This window comes from Microtus oregoni, unplaced genomic scaffold (assembly GCF_018167655.1).
Source record: "Microtus oregoni isolate MIOR12 unplaced genomic scaffold, Mior012 000117F_ref0000505, whole genome shotgun sequence".
NCBI lineage: Eukaryota > Metazoa > Chordata > Mammalia > Rodentia > Cricetidae > Microtus > Microtus oregoni.
The window spans coordinates 2,505,763-2,518,309 of record NW_024544746.1 but is presented as its reverse complement, the minus strand read 5'-3'; positions in this window follow the sequence as shown (position 1 = coordinate 2,518,309).

Below are 12,547 nucleotides of genomic sequence, written 5' to 3'. Positions count from 1 at the left end.
CAAGGTGACAGGAAAGTCTGCTCCATCCCAGCCCGCACCCCTCCCTCACATGGCAGGACTATAGCAAATTCAAAGCAGACCAAGGCTCCACTAGAGTTTCAGGGACCCGAAGTTACCATGACAGCCCCTAAACACCCTCAAGCCTGGTGTACCTGCTGGGCCCAAGAGTCCAAAATCCCCGGGGGTTCAGCATTGTTGACAATCAAGTGCCCCTCATATGTAGCCAGGAAGGCTACCAACACCTGGGCAAGCAGAACTGACAAATCGGGGAGGGCAAAGCAGCTGACGATTTTACAGCCCTTCTCTAGTAGTGCTGGGCATCCAGCTCTCAAGAGGGAGTGTGTAGAAGCCTTTACCCAGGAGGCAGGCTCAGGGTGACTGACCATAGAGACAGGATCTACAGTCTCAGACCTAAGGGGCTAGAACTCCCTGCAGAGCACTGAGGGTTCTGACGCCTGGTGGGGGCAGGGCAGAGAGAGGTGATTCTTGGGGTTTGCCTCACAGATTCATCCCTCTGCCTGCAGGCTGAGCCCCAATCCTTTGCAGAATAGTATGAATAAGGAGGTATCACCAGCTGCCTCATCCACAGAGGGACAGCTGCTCAGCCTCAGGAAGCTGCTGCCCCGGGCCACCTGTATCACAGTAGGGATGAGATAAAATCATCCCAATCACTGTCAAAAGCCCACTGTGAGCTGGGTGGTAGTGGCAAAGAGGCCAGCCTGGTCTACAGAGTAAGTTTTAGGACAGCCAAGGTTACACAGAAAGACCTTGTTTGGAGGGGGGAGAGCGGGGGGGGGGGGGTGGCACTGTCTTGTATGAGTCAGGCTAACACCTGTGGATGGAGAAGAGGCCAGCAGCCCTGTCCTCACGGGAGACAAGGTGTCCCAGAGAGCTTACACTATCAGGGAAGGGTCTAAGTGGCTGCATACAGGACAGGAAGGCCCAGAGTAGTCCCGTGCTGTGGCATGAGCTGCCAAAGGAGAGGAGGTCTACGGGCTGGGATGGCCCTCTCCCCCAGTTTCCCAATGATGCTCTTCTGTGACCTCAGCCATCTGCAGGTCCCACCCTGTAGCCTCCCCTTCCCTATTCTGGCTCTGCAGAGGAAGAAGCCAGCCAGCGTCCGGAACACACATTGTGTGTATTTGTTTTTCTACTTAATGAAGGTGGTTGGGAGGGGAGCAAGTGACACAGCAACAAAGCAACCTGAAAAGAAGATTAAGAAGCCAGTTTCACTTACAACAATGAGATTTTCAGAAATGAAAACGATTGGAGATTGGTATAAAATTATTACAAAACATTCAAGAACCCCGAAGACCAGAGTAGATGGGAAGATGTCCCATATCCATGGATCATAAGAGCTAACGTTGGCTGGGGTGACTCGTGGGTAAGAGTGGTGTGCCCGCATCACGGGACCCCAAGCAAGACCACCACAGAGCCAGTTTCTGATGCAAACACACTGGGGTTTATTGATTACAAGTTAGCTAACGCCTCACTCCAACACAGCGGGTGGGGGAAAAACAGGCCTGAGCCCTCAAGGTAAGGGGTTTTTAAAGGGAAAAACCACAGGCAAGGTGACACAAACTTTGGCCTTTTGGGATTGGGAAAAAGTATACAACTTTTTTATTTATTTATTTATTTATTGGTTTTTCGAGACAGGGTTTCTCTGTGGTTTTTGGAGCCTGTCCTGGAACTAGCTCTTGTAGACCAGGCTGGTCTTGAACTCACAGCGATCCACCTGCCTCTGCCTCCCAAGTGCTGGGATTAAAGGCGTGCGCCACCACCGCCCAGCTCAACTTTTTTTTTTAAAGATTTATTTATTTATTTATTTATTATGTATACAGCATTCTGCCTGCGTGTATGCCTGCACACCAGAAGAGGGCACCAGATTTCATCATAGATGGTTGTGAGCCACCATGTGGTTGCTGGGAATTGAACTCAGGACCTCTGGGAAAGCAGCCAGTGCTCTTAACCTCTGAGCCATCTCTCCAGCCCCCTAAAGTATACAACTTTTAATTGGTTGGGTTAAAGGGAAACTTTTAAAACAGCGGTCAATCAGATCCCTAAAGGATGTTCAGAGCAAGTAGATGTAAGCAGATGCTGTCTGGATATCCTGGTGGGTCAGGGTAACCAGGGCAGGCACAGTTTCTTGGGAATGTTTATGACTTTGCTGGGTGACATTCACCCCCCTAGTTAGGTCCTGTCAAAATGGAGTTGGTTCTGCTCCTTCAAGAGCACCTACCAAGCTGTACATGGCACACATCGGTAGTCCCAGAATTCCTATGGTGAGATAGCAGAAACCAGAAACTCTCAGAAGGTCATGGGCCAGCAAATAGCGAACAAGACACTGGGGCGGGTGTGTGTGTGTGTGTGTGTGTGTAGACCACACCTAAGGTTGTCCTCTGACTTCGGCTATCACGTCTGTACCCATAGTCACATGGAAGTGCACATGCTAGCCCACAAGTGATAAGAAAGTTTTCAATAGAGCAATCAGCCCACAGGGCTGGAGAGGGTGTAGCAGTAAGAACACATTCTGCTCTTGCTCTTCAATCCCAGTTGTGTCCGAAGGCTAACAGCTGCCTGTGGCAAGCTCCAGGGGAGCCCTGTCTTCATTGCTTTTCCTTGTATGCAGATATTGACACACATAATCAGAAATAAATCTTTGTAGAAAGTTCTTTTTCTTTCTCTGTAGCCTTGGAGCCTGTCCTGGAACTTGCTCTGTAGGCCTCAAACTCACAGAGATTCACCTGCCTCTGCCTCCTGAGTGCTGGGATTAAAGGTGTGCGCCACCACCACCTGGCTTTAAAAGTTTTTTTGTTTTTTTTTTTTTTTTAGTTTTTCGAGACAGGGTTTCACTGTGGTTTTGGAGCCTGTCCTGGAACTAGCTCTTGTAGACCAGGCTGACCTCGAACTCACAGAGATCCGCCTGCCTCTGCCTCCCAAATGCTGGGATTAAAGGCGTGCGCCACCACCGCCCGGCGGCTTTAAAAGTTTTAAAAGCAGAAAATCTCCTTACATTGAAGAACTATCAAGCCCCCAAACAACCAGAACAAAAATGAGGAATTAGAAGATTAGCATTTCTCAATTGAATATTTGTTACAAAATTGCAGTATGCAAAACGTGTTGCTGGAATACGAGTCAGAGTTACAGACCAGTGGACTAGGACAGGGACAAGACCGTTGAGCGGGTGACGAACAGTCTTCAGGCTGGGTGTGGTGGCTCAGGGACAAGACCGTTCAGCAGGTGACGAACAGTCTTCAGGCTGCGTGTGGTGGCTCATGTCACTCAACAGGATGAAGAAGGAGGCCTGCCATAGTTTTCAGGCCACCCTGGTCAGAGTGTGAGACCCTGTCTAAACAAAGATGACAGAACCCAGACAGGATATCAATGCCCATGATCCCTGGCTTCAAGAAGATTGCGAAGGTCATAGAAGACAATATCCACAGAATTGAACAGGATGTTTGTAAATCATGTCTCTGATATGGACTTACTAGCCAGGATACATTATAAAGACCTAATAACCCTATAAGTTAAAAAAGAAACCAGTAGAGGACTCGATTAGAAATCTCTCCAAAGAACACAACAAGTGACTGGCCAGCACCTGGAAGATGTCATGAGATGATGCAGCCAACCTGCTGGGAGGCCCCATCTCCTACCCGCCAACCTGGCTTTTTTTTTTTTTTCTTTTTGGTTTTTCGAGACAGGGTTTCTCTGTAGCTTTAGAGCCTGTCCTGGAACTAGCTCTTGTAGACCAGACTGGCCTCGAACTCACAGAGATCCATCTGCCTCTGCCTCCCAAGTGCTGGGATTAAAGGCGTGCGCCACCACTGCCTGGCTTCAAGGCTCAGCCTATTAAGGCTGGCACCAGACACTGAACCCACTCAGTATCCAGAATCATGAGAAACATGTTTACGGCTTTTATTAATGTTATTTGCTTATTATTTGTTTAGAGCGTATGTGGGCCTGCGCATGTGTGGGCATACACATGGCATGGAGGTCAGAGGGCAAACTGTGGGAGCCTGTTCTCGCTCTCTACCATGTGGGGCCCAGGGATTCAGCTCAAGTGCTCTACCCGCATGAGCCATCCCTCCACACTGGGCCGTTATTCTTTGTTATCCATCTCACACGGGCAGCGTTAGGTATGGTTGTTAGGGCTTTGGTTTGGTTTAGTTTTGGTATATGAGACAGGATCTCACTATGTAGCCCAGTCTAATCTGAAGCTCTTAATCCTCCTGCCTTGCCCTTCTGAGTTCTGGGTTTACAGGTGTGACATCACACTTTATCCCCGTGAGATGCAGTTAGCCAGGGATGAAGTATGGCCCTTCCATGCCAGCCAAGATTTTCCCTTAAATGGCATCTGATCCACCCAGGTGAGTGACCAAAGGCTGTATCCTTCTCATATCCTGGCCCTCACAGCTACCAGAGCCCTAGTCAGGACCTGACCCCTCTGCCCAAGCCTGTCGTCCCCTGCCCTACTCCACACTGACCCACACTGTCATGTCTGATAGCCACACTTCTGGAATCAGATCAGATACCACTTCCTCGGGGACGTCTGCCCTGACTATCGGCCCCCAGATCCCTCCACCTTATCCCCATCACGCTGCCCCATGTCTCCCAAGCCAGAGCAGGGCCACCAAGGATGGGTGCCAGATGAGTCCATCCGTGAGTGAGCCGTTGATGGACAAACGCGTGAATGAGGGAGCGGGTAAGCACAGCATGGAGGTTATGGCTGCACAGCGGCCATTCAGATGCCTGTCCTGCAGTGCCACCATGTGGTCACCACAGGGGTTGCCACTGCCCAGGCCAACAGGTACAAAACATCCCCGGAGAAACAGGTTCCTCTTATTCCTCCACTATTCTCAATCCTTCAAAGATAATGTGTGTGTGGGGGGGGATTGTTTTCAAAAACCTATGTGCAATGCCCTGCGCGGCAGCATCTCCTACTCTCCAAGTTCCCAAAGTATCAAAGGGGGACTTTCTTCTCTTCCTCCAGGAGCTCCCCTCAGGCAGCCCTTCCTCCCCAGAATTTCCTCTAGAAGGCCCAGCAAGGTATATCCAAGCGACCCCTCACTGCTGGTGATGCAAACAGGTCTCTCCAGCACCAACCCTGAGCTGAGGTTTCCTGGCTTCTTACTGATCCCACAGTGTTCCATGGCCTTGTCTCATAGTCTCTGCTCCCAGTGTCACTGCCTCCTTGGTCTGAGCTTCAGGGGTCACTGGAAGCCTTGCACAGCCTTCCGGCGCTTCAGCCTGTAACTCACCGATGCCTGCCCGTGTTCTGCCGGTAGCTCACCAGTAGAAGCTGCATCTGACCCCTGAGTGTGTATGTCATCTTCAGCTGCGGCTCACACTTCGTGTTCCCTGGGCTCTGCTGACCGTGGGTCAGCGTGCACCCATGAGCGTCACACACCTAGATGACTTGGCGACAGGGAAGGACTTGTTTGAGGCCAGTGCCTCCTCCCTCCAAGCTTCACCGGTTAGCTGTAAACTTCTGGCTTCTCTGGACCCTGCCGTTGGCCCTGGGTGAGGGTAGGGCTCCCACGCTAGGGCAACCGTTCATGACTCACAGGTACATTGTTGTCCTCAACTGGGCCCTCCAGACAGCCCTTCTCTAGTAGTGTCAGTGGAGGCCTGAGAAGGTGAACTGCCCCTGGCGGTCTCCCTCCCGCTGTGCAACCCTGGATGGAAGCTGCCCTGGAGAAGCCAAGGTAACAAGAAGACCAGAATGGAGGACGAAAACGGTTCCTGTGTCTGCCGATCCTGCACCCTGTAGAGGTTGGGGTCCTCTGGGCAGAAGGGGCCACCAAGTGCCACCTCCGCTTGAAACCTTCCCTGATCATTGCATCTCAAATGGTCTGTGGGTGGCTCAGCACCTGTCAGCCCCGCCGCTACCCTGCGTGGCAAGGCTGGAAGCCATGAGGAAGAACCACGTTAGACTCCTCATAACAAAGTCTCTGGAGACGGGAACCGTGAATAAGGCAGAGTCCCTGTCACTGTCTCAGATCCTTCAAGGCCAGCAGGAGACACTGCACAGGCCTGCTCACACACGCTCTCCTATAGATCTATAGCCCGTCTACATCCTTTTGAACTCCCACCCATAACCCGCCTACATCCTCCTGCAGCCAGCTTGCATCTCACCCCTCAGTGCTCATGTGATTTCCCCTGATTCCATGTTCCCTGGGTCTGCAGACCTGCATCTCTGGCCTTGGTGTGCTCTCATGGTTGGTGTGGCAGCCGCTATGCCCTAAAATCTGGGATGGGACTCCTCAGCCTTCATCCCTCTGCCTCCGTCAGTGATTTTAAGGCACATGGTCCTCAGCAGTAAATACCCTTCTGGGGAAATACCCAACAAGGACGCTTCAGTTGGCCCACTCCAATACCAGAAACAGCCTCACACAGGATCCAGCATTGGCTGCCCAAGGTAGCAAAGGTGCTTGCTCTCTCCCCTCTCTCCTGCAGTGTGGGTTGAGTCATTCCCCCCTACATGATGAGGGGCTGGAGAGATGGTTAAGACCACTGGCTCCTCTAACAGAGAGCCTTTCAGTTCCCAGCACCCAGGGGCAGCTCACAACCATCTCTAACACCAGTCCCAGATCTGTAGGCACCAGGCACACATATGATGCATCTACGCGCAAGCAGCACACCTCCGAACAAAAGCCTCATATTTTGAGCCCCGGTACCTCAGAATGTGTCTGTCTGAACTAGGACTATTGCAGGTACAGTTAGGTTGAGGCGAGCCTTAATCCAGTGTGATGATGTCTTTATAAACAGGATTTGGACACAGACAGGGGGATGTGGTGTGAAGGCAGAGGCAGAGATTGGGTGACGTTCTGCCAGCCAAGCAGCTGAGGATCAGAGTGTGCTGCTTCTGGAAGCCAGGGAAAGCCTGGTGTGGCTTCCCACATGGCTGTCAGAGAGATTTGTTCCCTTTAGTCCTCTGACTCTCTCATGATCGTGGTGTTTCTGACCCTAGGACACCTGCTTCCCACCCTGCCCTGCCTGGCATTCAGTTACACCCTGGTCACTGCCTGGGATGGAGTCTTTCTGGAAAGCAGATTTGGGTGCCCGAGGAACAGCTCCGAGCAGCACCAGGGTGGAGATCAGAGGTGTGGGGCGGGATGCTGATGTCTGCCAGCACCGGGAAGATTGCATTTTTAGCATGACATACAAGGGGTTTTAAATTCTCAGTTCAAGGCAGAGTGAGAAAGCCAGGAAACACGTGGGATTGCTGGGAGAGAAAACCAGGCTTCCTGTAGCAGGGCTGCTGTGCCCACAGATCGTAGGCAGGCTGTACCCTGCAGGGTGAAGGATTACAAGGTAAATTGAATTCTCAGCCTCTGCAGGTCATCTGAGCAGAAAACCAGAAAGCACCCGGATGAAGAGAATAGAGGGACTGTCGGTGACCTCTCTCCCAGAGCTCCCATCATACCAGAAGCCCTTCGCCCATCTACACAGCTCCCTTGCTTTCAGGCCATAGCTGTGGCAGGTACTCATTCTGGAGCTTGTCACCCCTTGCCACCTTCAGACCTGCTGGAAGTGAGAGCTAGCTGGATTCTGTCATGTGCATGCGCGCGCACACACACACACACACACACACACACACACACAGAGGGCTTTGCTATCTGGCTGGATATTGGGGAGACAAACTCAGAGACCACACAAGCACAGTCATTGGCTCTCTGGGTTTATGCTGCTGCCCACACCCTGAGCCTTGAACTCCAGCGTTGCCTTCCCTGTCTGTGAAAAGCCTAGGCGGTTTACTTGTCTATGGCTGTGCTATTGACTGTGCTGCAGTGAGCTGCGTCAGCTCCTTCATAACAGGAGCACACACACACACCCAGGCTGGGGGTGCTCTGGGAGGAAGGTATTCTAAAGTCAGGCCTTCGGGAGGAAGCCGTTCTGCATTTGCTTCTCTCCCCAGGGTGCAGCTATGTTCGTGCTTTTTGCATCTTCCAAACAAAAGCCCGTCAGAAACTACACAGGGCAAGACAGGTTGATGTGGGCTCACAGTTTCCGGAGGTTGCACCTTGCCCTGCAGGAGGCACCGCACAGCAGCTCTGGCTACACACAGCAGCTCTGGCTACGGCAGCAGGAGTGGGAGGCAGCAGCTCTGCACAGTGAGGTGGCCCAGGAGCCAGAGGGAGACCAGAATCGTCTTTCGAAGGCCTGTCACTAGTGAGCTACTTTTGTCAGCTAGGTGCCAGTGCCTTTAGCTTCCATAATCCACCACCCCCCCATCACCGCCTGGTGCCAAGTAGGGAGTGAGTGTTCAAAGACGTGAGCTCCCCGGGTCATTCCTAGTCCCCTCGTGGACAGAGATGCTTACCCGTGAGGAACCTCACAGACCAGAGATGAAGGTGGGAGATGGATCCCTGACTTCTCAGGAACCTGGGGTACCCAAGGCTGAGAAACCAGGCAGGGTAGGTACAGTTACCACAAAGGACGCCAAGCCTAGAGCAGCAGCAGGGAGAACAAAGGGGGCTGGGACAGTCTCTAGTCCGTGCAAATGTCTCAGAGCAGGGGATGAGCCCTAAAAGAGGCCAGCTGGGGCCAACAAACCTGACACAAACCATTTCCTATATTTTTGGTTGTGAGCCTAGCCTTTCACCACTGAGCCGTCTCTCCAGCCTGACACCAAACACCTCAATGACAGGCTGGGGAGATGGCCCCGAGAGAAGCGTATGTCCTGAGAGCTTGACTACTTGAATTCAGATTCCCAAAACCACAATGAGGCATCTGTAAGCCCAGCACCCCAAAGGAAAGATGGGAAGCAGAAACAGAAGCCTGTGGGCCAGCAAACCTGGTGCATGTAATGAGCCAAAGATCCTGTCTCCAACAAGGTGAAGCGGGACCTGAGGGTGTCCCCTGACCTCTACGTGAAAAGGGTGGCACCTGCAGACCTGTGCTCACAGGAACACACACATGCTTTAAAAAAAAAAAGTACCAAGCCAGGCAGTGGTGGCACACACCTTTAATCCCAGCACCTGGGAGGCAGAGGCAGGCAGGCTTCTGTGAGTTTGAAGCCAGCCTGGTCTACAAGATGAGTTCTAGAACAGGCCTCAAAGCTACAGAGAAACCCTGTCTCAAGAAAACAAAAGCAAAACAAAACAAAAAAAGTACTTCAGTGGAAAGCCAGGAACTCTCACCTGATTCCCAGGGCAGCCAGAGCCAGGACAGCACAGGACAGACGGTAACAAGCTGTTCGAGTGTTATCCGTGTGCTCCCTCAGCCTTCCCTCTGTCTTCTCGAGGCACCTACAAGCGCCACTACAGTTGTCGGTGACTGTGTAACAAAAGTGAGTAAAACAACAGCCGTGGTTCCTTCTCTTCACCCTGCTGGATTTGTGCGGCGGCGCTTGTCCAGGAAGGCCCATCTCTGCCCTGCTGACCTTAGCTGAGGTGGAAAACCTGATGGGGCTGGAACATTCCTTCTGACACGGCTCAGTGCCTTGAGCGTGATCTTGCTTGTCTGTGGCTGGAATGAAATAACTCCCAGAGACACTGAAAGAAAGGATCTGGTTCACTTTTTCGGAGACTTCACCCCGCCGTGCTTGACAGCGCTGATTCTGGGACCAGAGTGAAGCAGAGCCTCGTGGTCGCAGGCGCCGTGGAAGAGGATGCTGGCACTGCGGCATCCTTCCTCCAGCTGAGCCTGACTTTCGAACGTTCCCACGGCCTCCCCAAAGGGCGCAAACCATGACAAGTCCTGACTGGATTCTTTTCCAGACTAGGCAGCCCCTTCTGTCTCTCTAGATGGCTAAGCTTCAGGAAGAAGCATTCAGAGGTACCAGAAAGGAACTTTCTGCATCTGTGACCTGGACTGAGCAGCATCGTGATGGCTCTAATCACGGACTCACTGAGAGTGTGGTTGCTTCTTTTCAGAAAGTCCCTTCTGAGTCAGCTTTGTGGGGATGTAGCTCGACCCTGGAAAAACTCCAGTGGGTGCAAGCTTGGGCTCTGTCAGCTCGGCAGAGGGCGCTGGAACTGCAGGAAGGCCTGGAGGGGCGGGGCTTCCCTTTCTCTTGTTTGCGTGGGGCGGAGGGGGGGGGAACAGCTCTTCACATGCCTTCCAAGTGCTCTGGATCTGGAGCCCAACCCTCCTTCCTCCAGCCCTGCAGACCCCGGTGGACTCTTCAGAGACCCCCACCCTTGTGGGTGACTTCTTGCTGGCCCCTCTGCTGTCCTACCCCCAGCGATGCCTTCAGCTATCTGGTGGGAGCTCCTGGCCACGCATACCCTTTCTGAGTTTCGTGACTAGCCAGCACCTCTCCCCTCAAGTAATCCTACTTTCTCCTTGCCAGGCTCCTCACCAAAGACAGCCACCGTCCTCCCCGGCCGGCGCAACTCGGCAACTTTCCGCGTCATTTTCTTGGCATTTGCTACTCCTGCCCTGAAGTTCTCGTGTGCCCTTTGGCTGAATGTCCAACAGCCCAGGGACCAGTACAGCTTCTGTCTCCTTCTGGGACTGGACAGAGTGTCATCTCAGGAGCAGTCCTGGAGATGTGTCTTCCCCGATGGCTCACAGTATACTCTGGGCCTTGAATATGCCACCAAGCTCCTTGCCTTTGGGAAGTGGGTGTTCCTGTCCATGGCATGTGGGCATTGCCTCGAAGGAAACTGCTTCCACCGCCTGGTGGTAATAAAGGGCCTCTTAACATGACATGGGGTCCAAGTAACTGCCGCATGTAACCACGGTGCAGAGAAGACTCACAGCGCTCACCAGGGAGCTCAACTCCAAAGTCCTCAGCTCCCTGGCTCCCCTGAGGGGCGCGTGCTCCTCTCGTGGCCACAGGACCAGCACCGTTGTATCAGAGCCTCTGATTTCGTGCACGCCACACAAGATGAGCTGAACCTGATCGTGACCACAGGAATCCCTCCTAGAGAGCTGGGTCTGGGCTGCAGTTCAGTGGTGAGTCACTTCCTGACACAGAGATCCCGGGTCCTGTCCCTAGCACCAGAGGGGCAAAGTTAGGACACTGATGAAAACACAGGAACCCTCTCCCGCCTGGCAGATTTGGGGGTGACCAAGGGAATTGGAGCATTATCTCAACTGAGGCTCCCTCCTTTCAGGTGACACAAGCATGTGTCAAGTTGTCATTAAACTAGCCACATCTTTAGCCCTAGCACTTGGGAGGCAGAGGGTGGGGGGGGGGATCTCTGTGAGTTCAAGGACAGCCTGGTCTACAAGAGCTAGTTCCAGGACAGGAACCAAAAGGCTATAGAGAAGCCCTGTCTCGAAAATCCAAATAAATAAATAAATAAATAAGTTTAAAAAAATGTACTCTTAGCTTGCAGGCTGTACAAAAAAAAAAAAAAAAAAAAAAAAAAAAAGGGCGTCTCCAAGCCGATTTTGGCTCATAGGCCATAGCTGCTAAACCCTGGTTTCTACACAGCAAGAAACTTTCAACACAGCTCTGTGTTGGCAGAGACTCAGGAGGATGTGTGGAAGAGCTCCCAGAGTGTTAGACAGGGGAGGCTGAGGTAGATCCCTAGCCGGTCACACCCCTAGCCGGTCACACCCCTGTGTGTTCAGCCAGGCACTGGGCACTGGAACCTTCAGTCCTGTTCCTCAGTTAGTGACTCTGGGCTGTCAGGACATCCTAGCGCAGTGTATGCAAGAATGGTCAGAGAAGCTGGGCATGGAGGTGCGCCAAAGCCGACATCTGTACGTTCCAGGCCAACCAGGACCACATAGTGAGACCCCATCTTAAAAAGAGTGTAAGAGCCTCACAGAGGTGGGACTTTCCCGTCGTGCACACCCCACACCCCACACCCCACACCCCAGCGCGTGGTCTCCACGAGGCCTTGAGAACTGCACAAACGGGAAGCTCCAGGCTCCCAGAAAGGTCCACCAGCGCTGCCCTCTATAGGAATGTTGACCACAGGAGCAGGGGCCGTCACTGAGATGTCACGGGGCCAGTGGGCCCACAGAACAGCGGAGACGAAGATGCAATGGCAGCCACCAAAGCCATCGGCTGAGCCCATAAAGGGCCTCTGAGGATGTACTGGCTTGTACAGAGCCCTGGCACACAGGGCTCTTGGCTAGCTGGAGGGGGAAGCGAAAAGCAAACAAAGCCCCAGCCCCTAGAGACTGCTTCTAAAGTGGCAGAAGGAGCTAGAATCCTAGGTGTCGCCAGAGCCTTTGGGCATCACCACAGACCTGCTGTTCTTTTCCAGGCAAAGCCAAGTCGAGACTGGGAGCCTTTTCTGGGTGAACAATCACAAGAGCCTCGGCGGGGACATCAGAAAACCCCCCACCCCAAACCTTCTGTGCTTTTTTTCCTAAGGAACTGTGGGTGGGGGAAGGAAGAACACACGAAATTCAGGAATCCCAAGGTGCTGCCGGAGGAGGGGGTAGGCACCAGATTTACATAATCAGTGATGTGTGGAACCTGAAGCCAAGACTGAGCCCAGAGTTCAGAAAGGCGCCTTGTACTGCTTCCTCTGGCCAAGACGATAAATTCAGGCCAACAGTGCAGACTTGGTGGCTTTAGGGGTGCTGAGTCCCAGGCATGAGTGTCTTGGCACCCCAGTTAACTCAACAAGGGGCT